General features: G+C 39.4%; 1 protein-coding gene across 1 annotated transcript in view; it reads right to left on the bottom strand.

Annotated features, from left to right (window-relative positions):
* Window positions 1-23,782, bottom strand: part of EPHA3 (EPH receptor A3) — a 172,191-nt gene that overhangs the window by 132,782 nt on the left and 15,627 nt on the right. The gene's annotated exons all lie outside the window — the stretch shown is intronic.

Genomic DNA, 23,782 nt, shown 5'->3' with positions numbered 1-23,782 from the left:
ATCCAGCACTGCTGCTTTCCTGCATAATTCACAGCCACCTCATGGTGATTCTCAGGAGGGCCCCCGAGTGTGGCACAAAGCATTGGACCGTGCAGGTGAATTGTCCATCTCAGCAGCAGCAAAGCACAGCACAAACAGCAGTGAAACAGTCCAGCCCTGCAGGTAATTTAAGGCTAAATCAGTAACTCAGCAGCTGTGCATGCACACAGGTCACCAAGTTGCTTCATTAAATGATGATGAGAGGACTCCCATTCCAGCCAAGCACGAGAAAACAGAGTGTGCCCTGAATACCTGTGCAAGGCCTTTTGTTCCTACATAAAAGCACTTTCCCAGACACCTTCTGTGATTCCTCAGACCCAATGAGAATTTTCTGTTCCTGGAATCTAAGGGCCCTGTCTCCTCCATCAGCAGGGAAGGTATCCTCACTCCACAGCAGGAACACCATCTCTGTCAACTATTTCCAGGCTATACTGAGCAGCCACTTATTTAAATAATTGTAATTCAGTCATGACAGTGATGCCTTGTGAAGGCTGCCCTAGAACACAGGTTAGACAGAGTTAAAGAATAAAGTAGGGATTTATTAAAAGGCCTCAATGGATGCACCTTGGGCAGCACAAGAGTCCTGCCAGGGCCACACCCAAGATGAACCAAAATGGTCCCAAAATGCCCGAGCAGTCACGGGGTCCATCACTTTGATCAGTTCTCCTCCATATTGGAGTTAATTGTCCAATTACAGCTTTAGCCCATGAAGTCCCATCCTTCTTGTTTTTCTCTCTTCAGCCCCATGGTGTTTATGCTCTTGGGCTTGAGATTTGGAGAAGGAATTGTTTTGTCTCCCTACTCTGTGAAGAGAACTTACCATCCCCTAATATGAAGCTCAAAAGTACACAGTAAAGCAGCAGAGAATCTGAAAAATATAAAAGCTAAAATACTGAGGCATGAACAGGAATTCTGGGGTGACTGCACATGTGTGTTCCGAGGAAGGAATCAAACAAACCTATGCCACAGAAACAACCTAAAATCCATCAAGTGTTTCTGGTTTATGATCACAAAATACAAAACTTAAAATTGGAAATTTAGATAGAATTGAAATTATTTAGGATGCACTAAATTACAAATAAACTGAGATTTGCACAATAAAGGCAGATTAGCTGTGGAAAAAGGAACAGATCTCAGAAATATCTACCCTAAAAAGTAGGTCACCTGAAGAAAAAAAAAGTTTAATGTTCCTGAAAGTGACGTAATGGCATTTTTTTTTGTAGCAGACAAGTACAGGAAAGTATTTTTGCTGCTACCTTTATTACTTGAAAAGTGGTAGTACTGAGAAGAACCAATTCCATTGTGAAAGGCATAACAGGAACATGTAAGAATGACTCATCTCTGGCCATAAGAAATTTTGTTTGAATGGTAGATGCTATTTTATAGCACAGATTTGAGAGAGAGGGCCCCATGCCTCTCCACAGTGAATTATCACAGCAGAAAGAATAGAACATTTCTCAAAACAGAAGTTCATGTTTCATCAGACTAAACAGTATCTGTAATGTCCTGGTTTAAAATAACTACAAGCCAGAAAAGTCAAGTGGACTTTTCTGTAACACTCGAATACAAATGTCTGAGCACACAAATGGAGTGAGTCATCTTTTAATGACATTATTTTCTGAAAATAGAGGCCTAAGCTAAGGAAAGGGCAATCAAAACTACACAGAAATTTGACTGAAATAATGAAGAGAAGTTGAAACAAAGTGTCATAAGAACATTTAGTGGAAAGCATTGTTGGCTTTCATTGGCTAAGAAACAAAAAACCAAAGAAGTCTGTTGGGAAAAAAATTAATTTGATTCTTTGTCTTACACCTGGAAAGGAAAATATTAAATATGGCACAATGTTAAACATCTATACAAAAACCCCTGAGATTCTATACCAGGAAGCTATACCAGTTTAAATTACCCTGTGCAATTTTTTCGTTTCACTTAACCAGAAAATCTCAAACAACCAAAAATCCTGCTCTTTTCTTGCAGGAGTACAATACATTATTCAGCAGTCATTTAAAAAAATTAAAAACACATTTATCTTCCTGAAAGTTGCTAGCTGCTGAACACAACAAATTGTTCTATAATGCAGAAATGAGGCAAAGAAATATTCCCTATGCTAATTTTGTGCCAGCCCACTCTCACTCTCCCATTTATTTTCCAATGAGGAAGAACTGGTTTCCTTAAAAGTAACTTGTTTTGGTATTCTGTTGGGTTTATCTTTGGTTTTTTTCTGCTTTGTTGCCCTTTTTCTTTAAGGGGAGGAGTGTGGGACAAGCACAGCCCAGCAGCTCCCAGGTGATAGGAACCATTCGCCTGCTCCCTTGGACAGCAAAGCCCCTTTATGTCCATTCTGCACAAACAGACTCCAAACAGCCCTGCAATTATCAGCAATTTCAATCAAGTGACCAAAGGAAAGGTTGACTTGGAGAAAAAGAAAGCATGGCAACCAATTAATGTGTCAAAGCAGCACTCTGCTCTGTTAATGAAACTTTAGCAAGGACACGAGAGTGATTTTTGGTGTCCAGGCTTGAGGACCAGCACTGAGTAAGATTAAATAATTCCATTTTGTTTCCCCGGGCGTCAACAGCACCTGAATACCTCTGCCAGTGTCCCCTCTTGCCCAGCAGGAAACTCAAAACATCAGAAGATGGGTAACAACTGAAGGAGCTCGTGGCACAGCACTGAACAGGAGGGAGACACGATGAATAACCTGGTTTTTCTCTTTAAGGTCATACAAAAAAAACCCATTAAAAAACACCAAAAAGCTCAGCCCAAAAGCTCCCCAAAAACAAACAAACAAAACGCCCCCAAAGCAAAACAAACAAAAAACTAAAACCAAACAAACAAAAAAAAAAAATCCAACCCAGAAAACAAAAGAGCCAAACCAAACCAAAATCTATTACCTAACCCTCTCCATACACCCCACACTCTGTGCAAATGTTGGAATGCAGAAGATAACCTCTGAGGCAGCTATTCTCATGCTCAGTCCATATGTGACAGATTGAGATACTAACAATAAATAAGTTTATTTGCTTCAAAAAATGTGTTCTTCTCCTCAAAAAAAACTTATTGCACTCTGCTTCCATCCGGGAAAAACCAGTACATTGTTCAATCCTATTGCCTCAGAGAAATTATCATTTTCAGTTTGGTTTTTATGGGAAAGGAGTACACTGCAAAAAAAATAATAATAACAAAACCAATAACTCCAAATTACATGAAAATCTACCGCAAAGATTTTCCCATCACAAAGAAAAACCCACATGAAACACTGGTCAAAGAACATACAAAAAACCCCAACAAACATTCTTCCTCTTCTTACTTGGCATAAGAGCACTTTTTTCCCTCAGAAGACATCATTCACCCTGATTAGTTTATATCACAAAAAACCAAAAAAAACACATTAAATATATTGAAGTGATTTGTGAAGAGTAATTTTATAAGTAAAGAGTAAATTACTCTTGTTCCTATGACCACCTAAAAATCTAGTTAGTTTCAGGACCACTGAAGAGTCTTTCCAGACTGAATTATTTACCTAAATAAATCTGGTAAGCTTCCCGTTTCATTACATTGAGGTGTGGAAATCCACCTGTGCTCCAGGGTGCACAGACATGGTGATACCGTCTAATTCAATGATTGAACATCTTCTTTCCCACAGGACCCTCAAGTTCTAGAAAAATGGGAAATCCGGATGAATGGCAAGATCTGCTCTGGATTCTGACACTTCTGGACAGAGATTTTGAAAATTTTACTCCAGATTCTGGCCACAGGTCAAGGACCCCCTTGATTTTCTAGAGAGGAATGCAGCATCCTCTTAGCTCTCTCTTAGGACAGCTGTTCTGCAGAGAGAACACCTGGGTCAGCTGTAGGAGATCAGCAGTCATGGGAAAAGGCAGAATCCAGAATGAAGAAGACAACAAGAGGGGATCTGAGCAGCAATTCAAGAGACTCTGAATTGCTCAGGCTTCATTTCACCTTTTACTTCTGCCATCTTTGGCATTTAAGATAAAAATTACCCATGCTAGGTAAATATTTTGCCTGAGTGAACAAGGTGCATCAGCAGTGAATAAGCATTTAATACTTGAATTTACTTTTATTTAAGTTTCTGGACTAAAGGCTGTGAACATAGAGTGATTCCCCATGTTCTCTTTCCCCAGCCTCATCCCACATCAATACCGAGCAGCAAATCCAGAGACCACTGAGATGAAAGAACACACAAACAAAAACCTTTAGCGATTTTAGGTGATTTGGACACAGCTCTCAGAGAGGTTTATAAGAACAAGTATCTGATCATGCCAACTTACTATCACAGCAGAACTTCTAGGAACAGATTTTGCTTGGATAGGTTAAAAACTCCTCTAGACCCATATTCTACCAAGGCATCTTCAACCTAATAGAATTCACTGCCCAAATAGGTGTAAGTTTCTGGTGAAATATTAGGATTGGCATTGGAAAAATCACTACAAAAACATTAACCTCCTGCTTCTACATATAATTAAAGACCAGCTAGAAGTTGGAAAACTTATTATATGCATTCTATTGAAGTCTGCACAGAGTTTAAGGTCCAATCAAATGCATGAAATGCCTGTCACCAAGAAACTCCTTTAAAACACAACACATGCAGCAGCAGCCGACAAAGTCAAAAATTTAAATCTTCATTGTAACAATTTTACTTGAAGCACACACAGAAGTGAAAAAACAGACCAACTCTCAGGCTGTCAGCTCTCCCCTAAATTTATACCTTGCATTTCAATCTGAAAAATCTTTCTTTAGAGCCACATTTGTTGCAGAGAACTTTTCTCACAATGTTGTAATTTCAAGGTTGTGAGTAGAAGCCAAATAATCTCTGGATGGAGAGACTGCTGCTCACAGCTCAGGTATGGAGTCACTGACCTGAGCACTACCTTGCACCCTATTTTAATCAATTTATTAGGAACAAATTCAAAACTACTAAACATTTGTTCACTAGTCCAACAAGATAAAAGGAAGTCCAGAAGATAAAGGAATATTAATTAAAATTAACTTTTTCCCTCTTCATTAAACACATCTAATTTCAAAAGAGCCTCACTCCACCTGAACCTAAATCCATATATAGTGAATTACATAGATAGAAATGAGCATTCAAGCCAGAGAAAGAAAACACCTCTGAGGACCTCAGAAGCACTAACTAAGCTACAATGGAGGAATCTGAACCCAATCTTTCTGTTTCTGCTTTAGCTTTGCTCTGGTAATGACACACAGCTGTATTTACACCGCTGAATATTGACATCAAATGTGCCTGCAACCTGTGTGAGATAAGCAATGCATCTTGCTCATTTAACATTAACTTTTGGCTCTGCTGACCTGAGTTTTCAAAATGCTCCACCTTAATACCCCCTTCATTTTCCCAGCCCTGAATAGCTGCACACACAGCGTGCAGACCTGTTTCGTGTTCACAGCGCTGGAATTCCTCCTGTGCTTTGATCATGGCCCAGTGAGTGGTAATTTTCTATGTTGAACATGTCAGTCTGAAAAAAAAAAACAAAACAAAACCAACAAGAACAAACTGTTCCCAGTCTCAGAAACCTAAAAACAAAAAACCCACAGTTGCCAAAGTTATCTGCTTCTTATCAAGATCAGTGTTTGGCACCAGATGCATTTGATTCATTCATCATTGTCACTGCACTAGCACACTAATTATTTCAAATTGTTTCCTCAGGCAGAGGTCTAGGACAAATGCAAGCAAGCCAAAAATAGCAGTTATGAATAATTATGCATCATTTACCTCAAGGCCTGGGCCAGGCTATCATTAAAACTTCTTCTTGCCACCTGTGATCCCGACTAATTGTGGACTTTAAATTAGTTCAAGATTACTTTTTTTTTCCCTAATACAATGCCCACGTTTAACCTACCTATTAAAAGTTTTCTGATGCTTTAAAAACTCCCAATAAAATGTCAACAAGGTTCCTTCTTTTTTAACAATGCCTTTGTATTTCACAGCCTGACAACAAGTTTGCTAACAGGAAAAACTTCAGAGACAAGGTCAGCAACCTCACTTTAAGAGACTGCTGGAGAAGGTTCTTAGAAAAGCACAATTCCTCAACCTCAAAGTAAATCCTGATGCTCCAAAACTAAAGCTTTTTTAGCCCCTAGAACTTTCGCTATTACAGTTCTGACTCCTTCTTAAGGCAGGAAGAGAATTTTGACAATACTGACTTATCTAACAACAACCAGAGGAAATTGAGAAAACACTTGCTCCCCTAATTCAGAAGTGTCTGTTTAATTTTACAGATAGCAAACTCATTAATTCCAGTGGGATCCAAAATGTAGATGCTTTTGCAGAACCAGAGCCTTGTTCCATTCATTGTAATGAATATACCTCCCATGCTCTTGTGCTGCTTTAACTTTTCAGATTACAGGTTTAAAACAGAAACAGCTGAACTAAAAGGGAAACCCACCCTAATATTTCCCATAGAAGAAACATGCATCTCATTTAAAAAAAGTGTATGTACCACTGATAATTCCTAACCACTCTCCAGTTAGGGAACACAGCACACACTGCATTTTGAGACAACACAAAATGTGTAACAGTAGCCAGAGCTATTAATAAAAAATTATAATTTTTTTTATTTACAATTACATTATGTACAATTAAAAATCATGAAAAAACATCTACATATTCGTCCATTCAGGCACCCAATCATCAGACCTCTCAGGGACAAATATACTCCACTGTTCAGCAAACAGTGGAAGACATGAAGGAACCAGACCAGCCAAGCTCTGAACCCTTTGGAGCTAAGGATGTGTTTATGTGATCTTTTGTGACTTTCCTTAAGCAAGACAATAAAAAATATCAGAGCAGAGATTAAAAAAAAAAAAAAAGTTAAGTTAAAAAGTAAGATGTTATTAAAAAGATAACACACACAGGAAAAGATGAAGCCAAGCTGTCTTCGGGATAGCTTCTTAAAACATTAGTCTCAAAATAGCTCTGCTATTAAAATCAGATGTTCTTAAAATATTAGTGAATTACACACAGTGTGATCAGCTCTGTAGCTGACACACACAATTCTGCACCAGCACCAGACTTCTGGCAGAAGACAAAAGAAGCCAACACGTCCTAAATTGGTGTTTACTAAGTTTCCTAAACAGGAGAAGAAAAAATAACAGCAATGTCTCAATTCTGTGTCCAACTTCCGTGTGGTCAGTTCACGGTTATGGACCTCCTACACTGAAGTTTGTTATTTACCAATCTGCCTGGGTTTGTTCTAAGGAGTAAGGAAGTGCTTTGCAATTTGTAGAATAGTTATTTCCAGAATAGATATTTCCAGGTCCTTCAAGACTGAATTCATTCTACCGTGGAGGACTAAGTTCTGGAATTCAAGTGACCTCTTCAACTTCTATTTTCCACAAGGAGAAAAAAGCATAAACTCATCTTTCAGCTCTTTTCTATCTATCACACGCCCCTTCTATGTGAGGTATAGACTGCCTAATGCTCCTCAAAGAAGTATTTTTATTATGAACAACTCAAAAGCTTTGTTATGAGCAGTTTTCACAACAACTAAAATGAATAGGTAAACAGCATCAAGATATTGCTTAGAAACTAATGAAATCTTACCACAAAACAAATTAATATAATGGATTATACGACAAACTGCATTATAACATCATGGGCATCTTAAAAATCTCTCAGTAAGTGTCATCAAAATAAACACACTCATTTTTCCAACTACAATCACAGTGATGCTGTTGCATTATTTTTCTTCCACATGACTCTACTCTTTTTTTCCAGACAATGCTGCACTCAAGGAGTTTTATTTCACATCTCTTCTATGTTACACCCTCAAATTACTTGTCATAAAACATCTGCTTTGAGCAAAACAGTATCTAGGAGAAAAAAGAATAAATAAAATCCTATCCACTGCAAGGAAGCTTAAAACCACAGGACAATGAAGTATCAGGTATTTATGAGAAAGTGGAACAAATTCAGAGATGCTGTGAGCCGTGGTGTCAATTACACACAGCGAAACACACATAATTCAGGGTGAAAAGAAACAAATAAGCAGGCTATCCCCTCACCCCACCCGGCTGTCTTATTTCACAGCAGCACAACAGACTGAGATTCTCTTTTCTAGGATTGCATTCCCATTCTGCAGGGCTCTGCTGCCTCCATGAACCACGGCCCAAGGTAGCTCCAGAGTGCCCAGGAGGGTCTGGGGGAGTTTATCCTGTGCATGAAGCACAGGGCCAGGACAACAGTGGGCAAAGGGACAAAGCCCCACTCAAATGCAAAATTTGTCAGTGTTTGACCTTCAGCTGTTTGGGGTTTTTTATCTGCAAGCTAATTTTCCATTCTCATTTTTCCCCATCCATGCTGCAGTTGCTGAGTACAGTAAATCTCTCCTTTTTTTTGGGATGTATAATCTCTTTTAATATCCTGTGCTGTCTTATCACACTGCAATCCTCCCCTGTAATATATTGTCCATAAATTTTTCAAATTATATGAACTTCACCAGCTATGGAAATGATTGAAATACAACAGTAACTATTTTGTTCTGACAGAAATATTCTAGGGAGGCTTACACTTGTTCTTGACACAGAAGTAACATCTGGGTCATGCAAATTTAAAAACAGAATAAAATTACTTTCAAACTCTAAGTCATAAAAGACACAATACCAAAGATTATACTTTGTCTGATTTCTTCTGATTTATGATATACATTGACTTGATCATTAAAGGAGGTGCATAAGCAATTCAAGTCAAATATGGGTAATCAAAACGCTAAAACTCAAAAATGTGAAGTGACATTGTTACTGCTGAAAAATATATCAGCCATAAACACATCATGTGGATGGCCTATAGATCCTCTGCCACAAGTAAGAATGAAAGTTAAATTAGGTTTTGTTGAGATGTGACATAATAAAATGTTAAAAAGCACAGTAATCCTCCATGTTAAAATGCAGTTCTTTCTAAAATGATCCAGCTCACTGACTGAAATGTTTAATTTTTGCTTCTTTTTCCAGCTCTTTCCTCAGATAATTCCACCAAACTCAAACAATTGTATTTGTTAACTGGAACTCTGGTTTGGGTCAATTACAGCTACACTTCCAGCTGCTAATGGTGCCTTTTGAAAATTGCAACTTATTTTTCATGTCCCCAGCTTCCACCTATCCCGGTGTGCAAATTCTATGGCACACTCATATGCAAAGCAGGCTAATGACCCCAATTTGTTACAAAAACTTTAAAATGTGGATTTTTTTCCTGCAAGTTACTCTTTTGACAGACCTTTGGAGAGGTCTAATGACATATCTTACACAAAACTCTTCTGCAACTGTAGGTCCAACACCCTCTTAAATTTCCTATGACAACAAGCACAAAAAGCCAGAGGTAGTATCAAAACCTGAGATTGCCCTCGGTATTAATGTCCAAATGCTTTCCAAGTTCCAAAGTTTATGCAATAAGCTGCATTTATTTATAAGCTGTAGTTTGATGACTTTTCAAAGAAACTGTTTGAAACTATTCAGAGCTGTGGAGTAAAGGCAATAGAGTTTCAAGAAGACATAGCAAAAAATTAAATGGTAGAAGGTATAGGAAATTATCACCTAGACTTTAATCCTGCATACCCAGTAACAACTTTTGTAGAAGTAGCCATCCATTAAATCTTATTTTGTTATGAAACCATGAAAGCAAGAGATTTAATGAAGACTTAATTTCTCAAAAGGAGGAGAGTGGTCCCAGGACAAATCACCCCATGCCAGTTAAACCAAATGAGTCGCTCAAAACAGAAGGTTGGAATGTTCATTTCTTCATAGTAATAAAAAGGTAGGAAGTAGTGAAATAAAGAATAACCTTTAAGAGCAATAAGAAAGTAGTCAAGTTCTGTAAGGCAGATATCACATTGCACGTTGTCAATACACTGCAGTACAAAATCAATGTCTATCAAATTAATTTCTTATTCACTCTTGCACCATCAATCACAAGGAACTTGATATCAATACAATGATCTGGTCTATAGCCTTCATTTGAATTAAACTGAATTCTTTTAATACTGGCTGCTTGCTTTGGGAATAACAAAGCTTCTTTGATTTGTGAGGGGTTGGGATTTCTTTAACTTCTGTTAAAATAAAAATCTGATTTCCACAAGTGTTTACATATATTGCATTTGGCTGCTCTGATTCACCAGCAGCAGAAGTTCTAGTTTAATAAATATAAGCTTATTTTGGATGAATCTTTTAAAATTATCATGCAAACACTAAAAAATACCAACTTGTTTGCATAGAGAAAAGACAAGATTTGTATAGCAGGCCTGATAAAAAACCTTGAACAGTCAGGACCTAATGCAACTCACAGATAGGCTATGAAAGATGGACTGCACTGCATACAGTATTAAATGCATATAAATTTGTAGGGCTTTTTGATTTTCAATTTCTTTATCAGAGAAGAGTGAGTGTGTGCATGGCTATAAAGATATTTGCTTTCATAGAAAAAAGAAAAAAAGGACCAGAGAGAACTTGTACTCTCTGTCCCTAAAATTGTAAGCAAAGAACTATTAGAATTTTGTTTTATACTGTAATATCTTTGACCAGGACTCTGTATTTATTTTATCCATTAAGGTATCTGCTGAATTATGGAAAATGATACTTAAAAAAAAGAAAAGAAAAAAGGGAGAAATGCTGCTATAGAAGGAGTCACTGCTTCAGGAACACACAACCCTCTGGAGAGAAAGGACCATGCTTCCCTACAGACCCCAGAGCAGGAAGCAAACATGGATTCTCTTCCTAGTTTCATAAACAAGAGGAAAAAAATAACCTATAACCCATGCATGTCTCTTTCTCAGTTTGCAGCTTGTTCATAAATTATTATGTATTTTAAAGATTGCACCCTTCATTTTTCTTCTTTTTTCCTTCTTCCTGAATTTCCTCTTGGTCTCTCCCTCAGTTTCACCTTTGTTTGCTCCTTTTTAAAATCTATTATATTGTGATCTCCTGTCTTCCCCTATATCCCTGTTCATTTCAGTGCACAAAATGTCAAGTGGCACCAAAAAACCTAATTCTAAACTCTTCTCTGTCAGTTATTCCAATACCATCTTTCTTGCATTATTCTTTGTGTACACATTTCTAGAGATTTGTGGACACTGAAACAATGTTTTTAACCTAATTTTGGTTATATGCAAACTCCACATTAATCAAATTATTCTGGGTTACTTCTAAGCATCTTCACTTTTTCTTCTTTTTATTTGCCCATTCTCTCTCAGATAATACAATCTATCTTAAGTATTTATTTTGACCTTTTGGCATTCGTACTTTATTGTCATTTTAATAATGCCATTAGCCATTCCCTAACCTTTCCAGTTGTCCAGAATACCATATCCATTGCTCACACCAGCCATCAGTGGTTACTTATTACAATTCTGCATTCATCCTCTCTTCACAACAAAGGCATTTACAGTCACATCGAACCAATGATTCCTCTTCAGACACTCACTCCACCTCTGTCCTTTCCAGCCATGACTTTGTTCCACAAAGTCTGGCATGGTACATGATGCCAAAATGTAATTTATATTCATTTTGGTTCATGCATTTACAAAACATTACTCACATTTAGGAAAAAAACCAAAACCACAAAACCTTTATATTAAGTCATCTCTTTGTTATGTTCAGTGCAGAAGCATTACCTACACAAAGTCATATTTTACTCTCAGCTACAATGGAAATTCAGCCCAATTCAAATTTTAATATGAACAAGGCATAGACAAAGAGAAATAAAACCCTGCCAAAAGTCACTAAATGAACTTGATTCCTAAATACAACACATTGCAAGAGGCCATGACAAAACCTATTTACTTTTGGTCACAGTACTGCCTTGAACTCAACTAGGGAAGCAGGTTAAACAAACCTACACCACATTTGGCCAGTGTTTGTAAACACCTCTACCATGCACCAGTTAAAAGGCATATGGTATTAAAAAGTTCACTTCCAAACATTTCAGAGGCAATTACATATACATTTTATGTTAAATATAAAATAGGGTGGCAGATAGAACCCTGCAAAACTTTTGCACATCAGGCATTACAAGAATCCCTGAACCTTCAGTTCAGACACTTCCTTGCTCCCCTGTTGAATCCTCTTTATTTTTCAAAGGACATAAACACAAAAAATTACACATGTAATGGAAATTATATACTTAATAGCAGATTATATTCCTCTTTTTCACCTTCTATATATGAACCTGTCATTCTTCAGATTAAAACACAACTCTGAGTCAAGTAAAACTTTTTGCATTTTCTTTGGTCTGTTTTCAGTGTCTCCACATTTCAGCCTAGGTAACAGAGATTACAGACCTTCCACTTTGTGTCTCTGTTAATAGTGGTTTACCCCAGTAAATTAGCTCTATGGGTTTAATGCTGCCCTCCACCTTCTAAATCAAGACATTGCAACAGTGCAGTCACATGCAACAACTGAATTTTCAAAATGTATCATGCAGTATATGTCAGATTTCCTAAAAATCTTAAGAACACCAACATTCAACATTTACTGTTTTCAAAACATTTTCCATTCTCTCAGCTTCTGCTTCCATTTTCTCTATCAATACTTTATTATAAAAATCCCAAGCTCTTCAGGAAGTCAGTGGGGCAGCCCATAATTCACCCTCTGCTTGCTCTAGCACAAGACGGACAACAAACAACTTTCTCTTAAAACAGTATTTAAATTAAAAAGGTGACAATGCTAATGTTCAGTCAGGGGTTTGTTCCCAGATCTGCCCATCCTACCACATCCTCTGTGATTGAAAACCAACACCTGCCTTTAGTATTTTTAGATACTCCATTAAGTTCCACTCTATAGGAGTAACAATTCTGTGGTTCTGGCAAATCAACCCCATGGTAAAGGGAAAGTTTCCACCTGGGCTGCACATTTATTTTGTGCATTACCTCACCACCTCTGCCTGTCCTTCATCCACACAGCACTTTTCTACAAGATCTAATCAACATTCACCCTCTGGATGTTTTCATTGTAAGAGGATGTTCTAATCTGAAAACCATTTACTTCTGAATACACAGCGCTGAATTACGGTGCCATCAGCAGAAGTGCACCTCAGCCTCTCCTCTAAACATTTCTTCAGGCTAAAACACTTCTACAGAAATGCTCTGCAGTTCAAACATTTATTGCCAGGTTTCAAAGTAAAATTAAATTACCATCACAGATACATTATGTTTATTAATAAAGTGTCACAGAAATATTAGTGAAAGTTAAACAGGTAACACAAGGATATCAGGGAACATAAACGCTCAAGTTCCAGTAGCAGTGTTTGCTTTGCCAGGTTACACATCCCATAAGTCTGATGGAATGCGCTCAACATGGTGTATCAGACTATACAGGCAGGAAGAAAATTAACTTCTGAAGCTCTGGTTGGGATTTTAATTCTTGTGAAAAGTGGAGAAGTGAGAATCCTGTTTGTTTGGACTCTGAGTGAGCATTCACAGAGGTGCACAAAGGCAGAGTTCTGAACAGGTGACAGGCACACATGTCACTGAATCCATCTCTGAAATATGAAGTCAGAGTCTCAGGGAAATCCAGAGTTAACCCAAGCTCTGTCCCTCTCAAAGAAGCCACAGGGTCCTGTCTTTTCTCTAGAACAAGAAGATTGTTGTGGCATCTTTATTCCCTACTGTCACATGGGAAAGAAGCTCCAAGCCTTGCAGATGGAAGGCAGCAGAAACAGCTCCATAAGCAATTTAAATCCAGGTTGCTTTCTGGAAATCTCACTCCACTCTTGGATTCTTCGCTCACCCTTACACCTGACATCTCTCCACACAGAGCTGAATGTTTAATGTCACTATTCCCAAAGCTCTCACCTTCAGTTCAGCTGCCATTATGTCCTCAGCTCTTTTTTTTTTGTATCCAGTTTACCCACAGAAAATGATCAGGTTTTTTAAACAAACAAAACCCCAATAAACAAAAATCCATACAAATAAACCCACCCCAACCAAAACAAACAATTAAATCCCAAAACACTCAATTTCCAAAAAGCAGTTCTGTTACTGAATCTTAAACAGTCAAAATCCCCCCTCTGAGTAGAAAATACAATCTTAGGATTTTCTGCTATTACGGACAGAGCTGTTAAGATTGGAAAAGGTCTTGAAAATATTCAGATTTTGGACAAACACGCTCTTATTATAAGAGCTTTTTGATCACAAGTTAGTTTAAGGCCAGACTTGTTATTTTTAGGAGCTGTGAAGCAATAAGCCACACTATGCTGTTATCTTTCTTTTCAAGAAATCCCTCCAGAACCCATTTAGCTTTTACTTGTTAAATCCCTGGGTTGTAAAAGGAATGTAAACTGAACTGCAGCATTTCTGTGAGGTGTTTTTAGACTGAAACACTCCATCAGTTACACAGATAAAGCACCTACATCCTTACTTCATCCCATTCTTGGATATTTTTCCACCATCCTTCCAGAGGTTTTCCACATTAACCTCCCCATTAAGGAAGCCAGGATAGCAGTGAGTATGGCATCACACCTAATAGGAGTGTTCAATACCAAGTTGGAGGACAAATACATTGCAAAGACACAGGGATTGTTCAGTCTTGTAAAAGAAAAAAAAAGCTAAGGAATGATCTCATTACAGACTGCAACTTGAAAGGGAGTTAACACAAACTCTCCTTAGTAACAGCAGATGGTGTAAGAAGAGAAAACAGCCACAAAATGTGTCTTGAGAAATTCAGGTTAGGTATCTGGCAGAATTCTACCCACTAGAAGCACTGAAACAGGCTGCCTGGAGGGGCTGTTATATCTCCAACCTCAGACTCCACTACCCAAAACCAGAGCTGCTGCCTGATAGAACCTTAGCAATTATTCTGCACCAGGCAGGAGACTGGGTGGCCTCCTGGCAACTCTCCTAAACAACATTTTAATTTGTCTCTGCTAATCTACATCTCTCAAAATTAGACACATTTCAGTACAACATTTTAATGGAGATTCCAAGTGAAAAGTAGATTCTGATTTATGCCACTCTGCAGCCTGACTCATAACCAACACTATCACCCTCTCCCATCAGTCATAACTTTTGGGTGAATTAACTTAAACCAACTTAATTGACTTTAATGCTTTTGTTGATATCAGTGAAGTCTGAACAGGCACTAATTAAAGGATTAGTGGTCAAAATCTACCTTTAACATTCCAAGATAAACAATTGATATAGGATACTAATTCCTACCTTTCTACTCAGAAAGTGCAGCATATAAACCCAGACATCCAATTTAGAAACCGAGTTTCAGCTACTGCAAACAGAAACTTTCCTCTAGATTTAAGAGATTCACTTTGGGGTTAGCCTTTTATTTTGTTTAAAAACACGAACACAGAGCAATTCAATTTTTTTTTCCCCCCCAGAGTCCAACTAAAATCAATTGTCAGGCTCTTGAGGAAGGATGGTGTTGACTGCCCCTCCTTGCCTACTGCAAGAGAACACAAACCACATCGCAGCACAGCTCTCATCCCCCTGTCCTGGTGCTAACAACCAGCAATCAAATCACCCTGTGTGTCTCAGCTGCCCTCTGGGGCCTCTGGAAACCCAACAGCTGGAAATAAAGTTGGAGTAATCGCAGTTAGGCAGGAGAAACCAAGCCGCAGATGAAATGGCCAGATGTCACGGAGTGAAACTCTGAGATTTCATCACCTTATTATGTGTAAGATGGTATCTCCACCCCGTGCACAGAGCCCCCAGCAGCACACAGCTTTCACCGCTGATTAAAAGCAGAATATCGGCACAAAACACGAGTTCCACCGTAACACCTTCTGCTCCAAACACCAAAACAACAGCAGCGGGAAGCGAAACAGCGGCTGCTGCCTGAGCTCTGCCGCTGGATGCCTTACCAAGGGACACAGAGCAGCTGCCTAAAGCCTGGCGAGCCTGTCCTGGCGGGACGTGCGGGACAGCATCCCGGTGCCCGCCGAGGTACATCGCCACCTGCCGGGACACAGAGCGGGACGGGAGGCGGGATGGGGGCTTGGGAACCGGGATGGGGGCTTGGGAACCGGGATAGGGGCTTGGGAAGCTGCAGCGAGGAAGGTAGGTGGGATAGGACTTGGGAAATGGGATGGGGCTTGGGAAGCCGCAGCGAGTAAGGGAGGCGGGATAGGGCTGGGGAAACGGGATAGGGACCTGGGAAACGGGATGGGGACTTGGGGCGCTGCAGCGGGGACGGGAAGCAGGATACGGCTTGGGAGGCGGGAGAGGGAATGGGAGGCGGGATGGGGACTTGGGGAACGGGATGGGGACTTGGGGAGCGGGATGGGGACGGGAGGCGGGGATGCTGCGCTCGGAGCGAGCCGGGCTGTGCCGTGCGGACTGAGCCCCCGCCGCCCCGGGACACCGACACCAACATCCCCGCTGGGCACAGCGTTATGGGGACACTGTCCCAGCTCCCCACCAAGCCCGTCACCCTCCTCCAGTGCAAGGGAACAGCGAGGCGGTGCATGGTCCCACCACACTCCTCCTCCATCATCATCACCATCGCCGCATACTGCTCTGCCCGAGCCGCAGCCCGTCCCGGTGTGTGCCGCACACTCCCCAGGGCTGGCGATGGCCCGGGCCGCGGTGAGGGTGTCCGGAGCAGGCAGAGGAAGGACAGGCGATGTTTTTGGGGCCGGAGCAGGCAGGGGAAGGGCAGGCGATGTTTTTGGGGCCGGGGAGCGCTCCCGGCAATGCCCGCCCGGCCGGCGCTGAGCGCTGCCCCCGCTCCTCCTGCCCCGCCCGCAGCCAGGCGGGAGAAATTAGGAAATTAATTGCCACAACCCTCAGGCTATTTTCACAAATAACTCTAAAAAGACAGGGGGAAGAGGGAAATCAAGCAACGCTTGTCTCCTGCCTTGAAACATCCTGCGAGTCTCGCTCCTTCACCCTGCACCCATCAGTGCCCTTCGCGCCCACTCACCAACTCCTTTTAAAAGCACTTTATACCTTCTAAAAGCACTTCTAGAACTATTGTCATCTCACACTGAATGCTTACAGAAATTTGGAGGAAAAAGAAAGAAAATGCAGAATAAACCACCTAGCCAAAGTATTGACACCATAAATTCAACCAACAGCAAAGCTATCAGGAGAAAACATTTATGGGCTTTTTTAACTGGAGATGGGAGTTACTTGTCTTGTGGACTTGATGTTATAAAAACAGTCTTAAAACCAACTGCAGTGTGCCCCTGTGATAAATAATATTGCATTTCATGTCAGTTCCTGTATTTACTTTGTTCTGTTCTGGTTTATGCAAATAAATTCAGCACAAAAGAAGAAAATTATGAAGTAAGCGTTTCTTCACAAAATGAAAAATATCTCACGGCGATGAGTCCATTTGAGAGAACTTCTCACAAATGGCCTGGACTTATGCTGACAGAAATAAAATTCTGCCCGTGAGGAGAATGATGTTGCTTCTAAACTTTGAAAGTTAAAAGGAAAAACTGTAAGCTGAAGCATCTCCATTTCCAATTTTAAATAAGATCTTTCTTTAACTCTTGGAGCAAAAGCCAAAACTTGCTCTTTCTTTTTTTTCTTTTTTGTTTGAAACCACAGAAAACTGATCTCCAACCTTCAACAACCTTGTTAGCAGCGAATAAAAGGACTGATGAGGGTAATGAAATATGGGGAGGGTGTCCATATTTTTCATTATAAAATATGTTATAAGGACATTGCTCTTATAGTATTTTTTCTTCTTGTTCTTATAGTTATTGTTTAACAGAAATCTTAAAACTTGAAGTAACATAGTAAAAAAGTAGAAAAAAAGAAAAGCCTCCCTCCCTTAATAATCATCACTGAAACTAGCACAGTTTTTACTTTAGATCAATTTAAAAGCTGTTTTAAAAATGTACCAAAACACAGCACCATTATGATCACATTGAACTTTTCAAAAGAATGCAATGCAGACTACAATTATAAAACAAAATATAAAAATCTTAAGAATATTCCAGTACTCCACATTTTAAAAAGGAAGGCATTTGTCTCTGGTAACAATTCCTAACAAGACCAGGGATGCATAAAATTCTCAAGTAATATGTTTAATGTCTTTATTTTCCCCCAAAGCATTTATCTTATTTCTTCAGTCAACTCCACTTAAGTTTTTTGATTTAAACTTCCCTTTTAAATGCATGCTTAGTGCAAGCAGCAGAAGATAGTGCACAGAAGAAACACAAGTCAAAACCAGCTAAAATACACTGCCATTGACTACTTACACACTGCCTCTGAAAATACCAACAAAACTCACATTTATTCAAAATCAGTCCAAACATAACAATATTCACAGAACTAACATATCTCTCTGGCCTATCTCACAGCTTTATGTTGCTCCAAGAAAGATCTATCAGAAAGGGGAAAAAAGTATCATACAAACAATTTTCTTTTTACTAATTCAGATTTTTTGTAAAAGCAGCACCCACAAACTGAAGAAACCACAATTGCATTCTGATTCAAGGCTGAGTGTGAATGAAGAGACTTTAAAAATTCAGAAATCAGGCAGATTTTTAGTTGTCCCTCTCCAAAGAAAAATCATTCCTTTTACAGCAGAACACTCAGAGAGTTTTATTCCAGCAGGAAGAAAACAACAAGTCTAAAACTGAGAAACAGCGCATGCTTGATTACAGAAAACTGAGGGTAAAATAAAAAACTTTTATGAAAGCTCTTACTTTTTAAAGTTTTCACTATTTTGAAAAAAGGAGAAACTAGTGAAACAAATACACTTTCAGTGCACCCAAAAGCATATAATAAGCAAAAAAATGAGCATATTAACAAAAAAAAATATTTTTCCAATCAGCCACTCACTGTAAGAAGAAACAAAGTCTATGAGTCACAAAACCAGAACCCCAAGTGGTTCATCTGACTTGCAACCGTCACAACAGTCTGCCTGCATTTCAGACATGACACACAAATTGTGGAAGGCAGGGTAACAGCATGGGGTTGTAAGGAGACCTGAGCTCAGGCAAAACAGATAAATCTTGATTTTACCAGAACACATTGTTTTAAGAAGTACTAAGGAAATTCCACTGCTAATGGATAGGAAAACGAAAGTATACAGCATGACATGATTGTTTTCATTTTTAAAACAAGGACCTAATTTTTTATTTTAAAAAGATATCTTTAAGTTTCAGTCTTTTGTCTCATACCAATTGTTTGATATCACTGGTTCCCTTTGAAACTCATTTTGACAACCACTTAGTGATTTCAGCAACACTGCCCACTTTATATACAGTACCGCTTATAAATTGTCAAATTTGTTGTCAGATAAAAAATGAACACAGGCTAAGATGTCAATCAGCATAAAAAAAATATAAAATGAGGCATTTGATAATTTTTTGTATTTTTGTTGGCCAGTTTTGAGGGTTTTTGGCAGCTCAGCTGCCCTGATTCTGCAGTGGTGTGAAAATGTTAGATTTGTGCAAGGAAGAAAAACTTTACATGTTTTTTTGTGCCCATCTGAGGGAAAGGCTGAAGGAAAGGCACAAGGAAACCCACTGGCATTAAGGATGTAGTGAAAAATAAAAACCAAACCCAAACCTTCTGCAGAGCAGGATGCAATTAACAGCAAGACACAAAGCTGCAGGAAAGCAAACCTCATGGAAATACTTATTAATCTTCAAAATGTCTTCTGCATTAACAGAGAAACTTCCCAGTCACAGTGGGCTGAGAAACTGATTCTTGAATAACATTTATTTGAGAGCACCTTCATCAGAACCAGGCTGTACCCTGCACAAAATCTCCTCTACCTTCACCTAGTCACAAGAGACATCCAAATACCTATATAATTCAGGCTCTTCTGCAGTCACTCTGTCCCTGATATCCCCCAAAAATAAAGAACCCAAAAGTTTTTATAGGGCCACACATTAGCCAGCTATTGAAAGCAGAACAAATGAAACCAAGGAGGCTGCCAGCAGCCTGGGTAGGCAGCAATGCAGCCTAACGTGACAAACTACTTTCAGGCTTTTGAAATATAAGAAAGGAGGCCTTTTCCTCACTTTTGCTTGGATTATTTTGATTCTAACCCAATTTTTGGTTGATGGAAAAACTCTCATTAATCTCAGTCACGCAGGCTCTAGCCTGCCTGGCACACCACCAGCCATTAGGGGAGCAGGGAATGTTACCCTTCTCTCCTCAAATACTGATGAACCAGATTCCATTACTGACACGATCAGCTAGATTTGTTCAAATGACCATCAGAGTGACCACTAAGAAAAAGCCAAGTTATTCACACCAGATTTCCAACTACGTGCCCAAAAGTTTAAGGTACTGAGTATGGCCAGCTCTCAAAGGCATCTAATGTTTCTGAGGAAACTCAGGGATTTAGAAAGCTGTCAAGATCAGAAACAGAACCATTATTTTTCCAATCAGCCTTTTTAATTTTCTCTGCATTTTACTAACTTTAGCCATGTACAGAACTCATTGAGGTTGGGTAATTTTTTTTGTTGTTGTTAGAGTTGTTTCTGTTATGGTTTGTTTTCCCTGACTTGGCTTGGTTTCTTTTTTGAACAATTATCTTTTACATGACAGTAAAAAAATGCCACAGCATTCCTTTCTCTAGCTACAAACCAAACAAGATAAGAGTGATTTCTCTGTTACTTTTCTCTGACTACATGAAAAAAACATGACCAAAAATTTCAAGTCCATAAATTTGACTAATAAACACGTAAAGATTGAGTCACAAGCTGCGTGACTGCAGAACGATGGATTAAGATTATGTCACGAATGATTTTTTTTGTGAAGTTTGAAAAAAAAGCACCACATGGAGCAGGAGTCAGATACATCTTTCTCCCTAAAAAATGATGCTGAAACCAATAAAATTCCTCCCATGAATATGCAGAGCAGGGTTTGACTGTACTCCTTTTGTTCTGTATGAATTATCCATCACATTTCTATTGTATATTATTAAAGTGACTTGCTTTATCCTCCCAACCCCCACATCTGTGCTGCTGTAATTTATGTGAATTACGGTTAATGATCATTTGCATTATGCTTAATCAGCATATCAATAATATACTCTGCACAGAGTAAGTAGCTCTTCTTTCTTTCCCTTTTAATGAAACCTATAGAAATGGAGCTGGGGTTTGACTGATTGGCATCACAAAAAGGTTGCCTGGGCAGGTGCTGGGGATGGTGGCCCAGGACAGGGGCCTTGTGGCTGCTGCCAATCATGCTCAAGCATCAGCAAAACCTGCTATTATACTTTTTAGTTCTTGTGCCTTGCTATCTGGAGGGGCCAGTGCTTTGTGCCGACAGGGTTTTAATGAGCTTGACCAGATCAGTGTTCCCGGAGCCAAGGCTGTGGCTGTGTGGGATGGTTCAAGGGGAGATCACATTCTTCCAGGGTGATATTACTCACCAGAGTCTAAATCACTGCCATTACAGCGTGCTCATGTGGGACACACAAACCCCTGAATACCAATGAGCTACAAACCTTAACATGAATATTCAGGAATTTCTGGAAAGCTATTATTATATATGCCCAAGTCGAGACAACTTATAGAAATAAAGAAGAACCAATCAATTCAGGTCATTTTGCCAGAAATCAATCAATATCATGTAACAACAGGACAAAATTATTAACCTAGTAAGAGGTTTGTTAAACACTTCAGTTAAATTATTTTTTAAAACTCTGTAAGTCACCAGCTTTGGTGTCCTGACATTTATGTGAACACTGCTGCACGCTCGAGAGGAACTGGCACGACACCAATATTCTCATTTGTGAGTCACAGCCTCCAGTGCAGCTCTATCAGCTTTACCTTCTAAATCACTGCTCTGCTATTAGCAATCTTTCAATATGATGTGACATCTTTATTATAATGTTTTTCCACTGAAGTTTAAGTTCATATTTTAGCTCAGAGACAGACACAGCCATATTTACCAGGTTTAATTAATTGACTATAAATAAAGGGCTGTAAGAAGGCGGCGCCTCTCTCACACGATGCTCAAGTTGTCACCATTTTACAGCAAAATGCCAATTGGGATAGGATAAACATTGTTATTTCTACACTTTACATTTATATTTCAATATGTAAGCTTAAAATTTCAAGGTATTTTGAAGACTCCAGTCTAGAGGCTCAGTTCTCTTCCAAAAACAGTCACAGCATATGATCTACATTAATTTACTGCCACGCGATTTTTAACGAGGAATTTCATTAACTTGCAAGAACATCAGTGAAATTCCATGATTTACTTTGGCTTCCATATCCGAGGATATGGCAGTAAATAGGAACAGCATGTATAAACACACGCAAACAACAACTTGGGCTGGATTTACCTGACAAAAACTTGCAAAAGCCAATAAAATTGACCTTGACAGATCCAGGGGCCCTTTTTGGTGGGGTAATGCAGCACATCTGTTTTCCTTATAGCCCCCATGATACCCTGCATCATTCCCTACCAACTGTTTGAGGCATCCAAGGCAGGAGAGACACAGCTGCAGGGAGCAGAGCAGCAGATCTGCACAGCTGCAAGAAGCTGAGCCGAGCAGGAGAGCAAAGCAGAGGAGCAGTGGGAGCTGGGAGAGAAAGCCTTCATTAAAAAAAAATGCAAGTGAAAAAAAGAAAACCACACTGATGAACTAGAAATTGCTGGAGAGTTCCCTCTTGGACATCCTGTTTAGAGATGTTTCTTGTTGGGAAAAGTCAGCAGAAAAAGCCACTAGGAGGAAACCTGAACCCTCTTCCCACTTCTTTCCCATGAGAATGGAGCAATTTTATCCAGAGACATGGAGAGAGATCCATGCATAAACTCAAAAAATGAACCAAACCTTCATCCTTAAATACTGCAAAGCACCTGCTTAATGTCTAATATCAAGAAGGCACAACTTAAACATTAGCAAAGGAATCCCATGAGGCAGGGATGCAAAGGCACTCTTAACATTGATTCTGTAAAAGTGATAAAGGTGAATCAACAGCTTGCCCAAAGCAAAAACTTGATGGCTCAGCCTTCTCTGAGAACAAGGATATGGGGGTTCTGGACATGGGGGTTCTACTGCCAAGTGGGGTTTTTTTGTGTTTGGGGGAAACAGAATGCAGGAATGCAAGAGTCATCCTGCATATCGGCATGACGTAACGCAGAAAGAGAGAGGTGGGATGTTCCTACACACATACACACATTCCACAGAGACATGGAGGTGGGGAGTGAACACATATCAGCATCACTAGACAGATATGCACCATTTAGTCATCAATACGATGTTATTCAAGAATTTTTTTAAAAGAGTCTTGTTGAAAAAAGCCATGTAGGAATGATGGAGTTAGCAAATTGGAAAGCACAGGTGCTTTAAGACTCTACTTCTAAATCTTCCAATAGAATACCTAGTTTCATTAGATTTGGATACAAGGTAAACAAAACAACCACCAACCTCCTCCAGAACATTATGTATACATTTCTGTAGTAATACTTTAACTCATGAGTTGAACAGTTTAGCAACAATTCAGCACAGAAGTTACAAATAAGTACTTACATCAGCCACTTATGTCCGCACAGCTTTCACCTCCCACCACTTCCATCTGAGCAAATTAGCAAGTAACACCATGAAGCAGAGCCATGGTCTATTTTAGAAATACACTTTATGACAGAGAAGGAGCAGTACCTAAAGAGAACTTTTTGCTACTGTTGTTCAGTGCACCTCTTGCTTTCATGTTTCTCCCCAAGGAATGGGCCCTTCCAAGGGTTTATCTGCAGTGGGATGGGTCCTCTAAAGAGAAGGCCCCACACCTGTGTAAGCCATATTTTGCAAGTTCAGAGCAGATTATTTCTGCATCTCCAAAGCCCCA

Source organism: Melozone crissalis, unplaced genomic scaffold (assembly GCF_028551555.1).
Source record: "Melozone crissalis strain CALT ecotype California unplaced genomic scaffold, PUWL_Pcris_2 ptg000009l_1, whole genome shotgun sequence".
NCBI lineage: Eukaryota > Metazoa > Chordata > Aves > Passeriformes > Passerellidae > Melozone > Melozone crissalis.
This window is presented reverse-complemented; position numbering and strand designations above follow the sequence as displayed.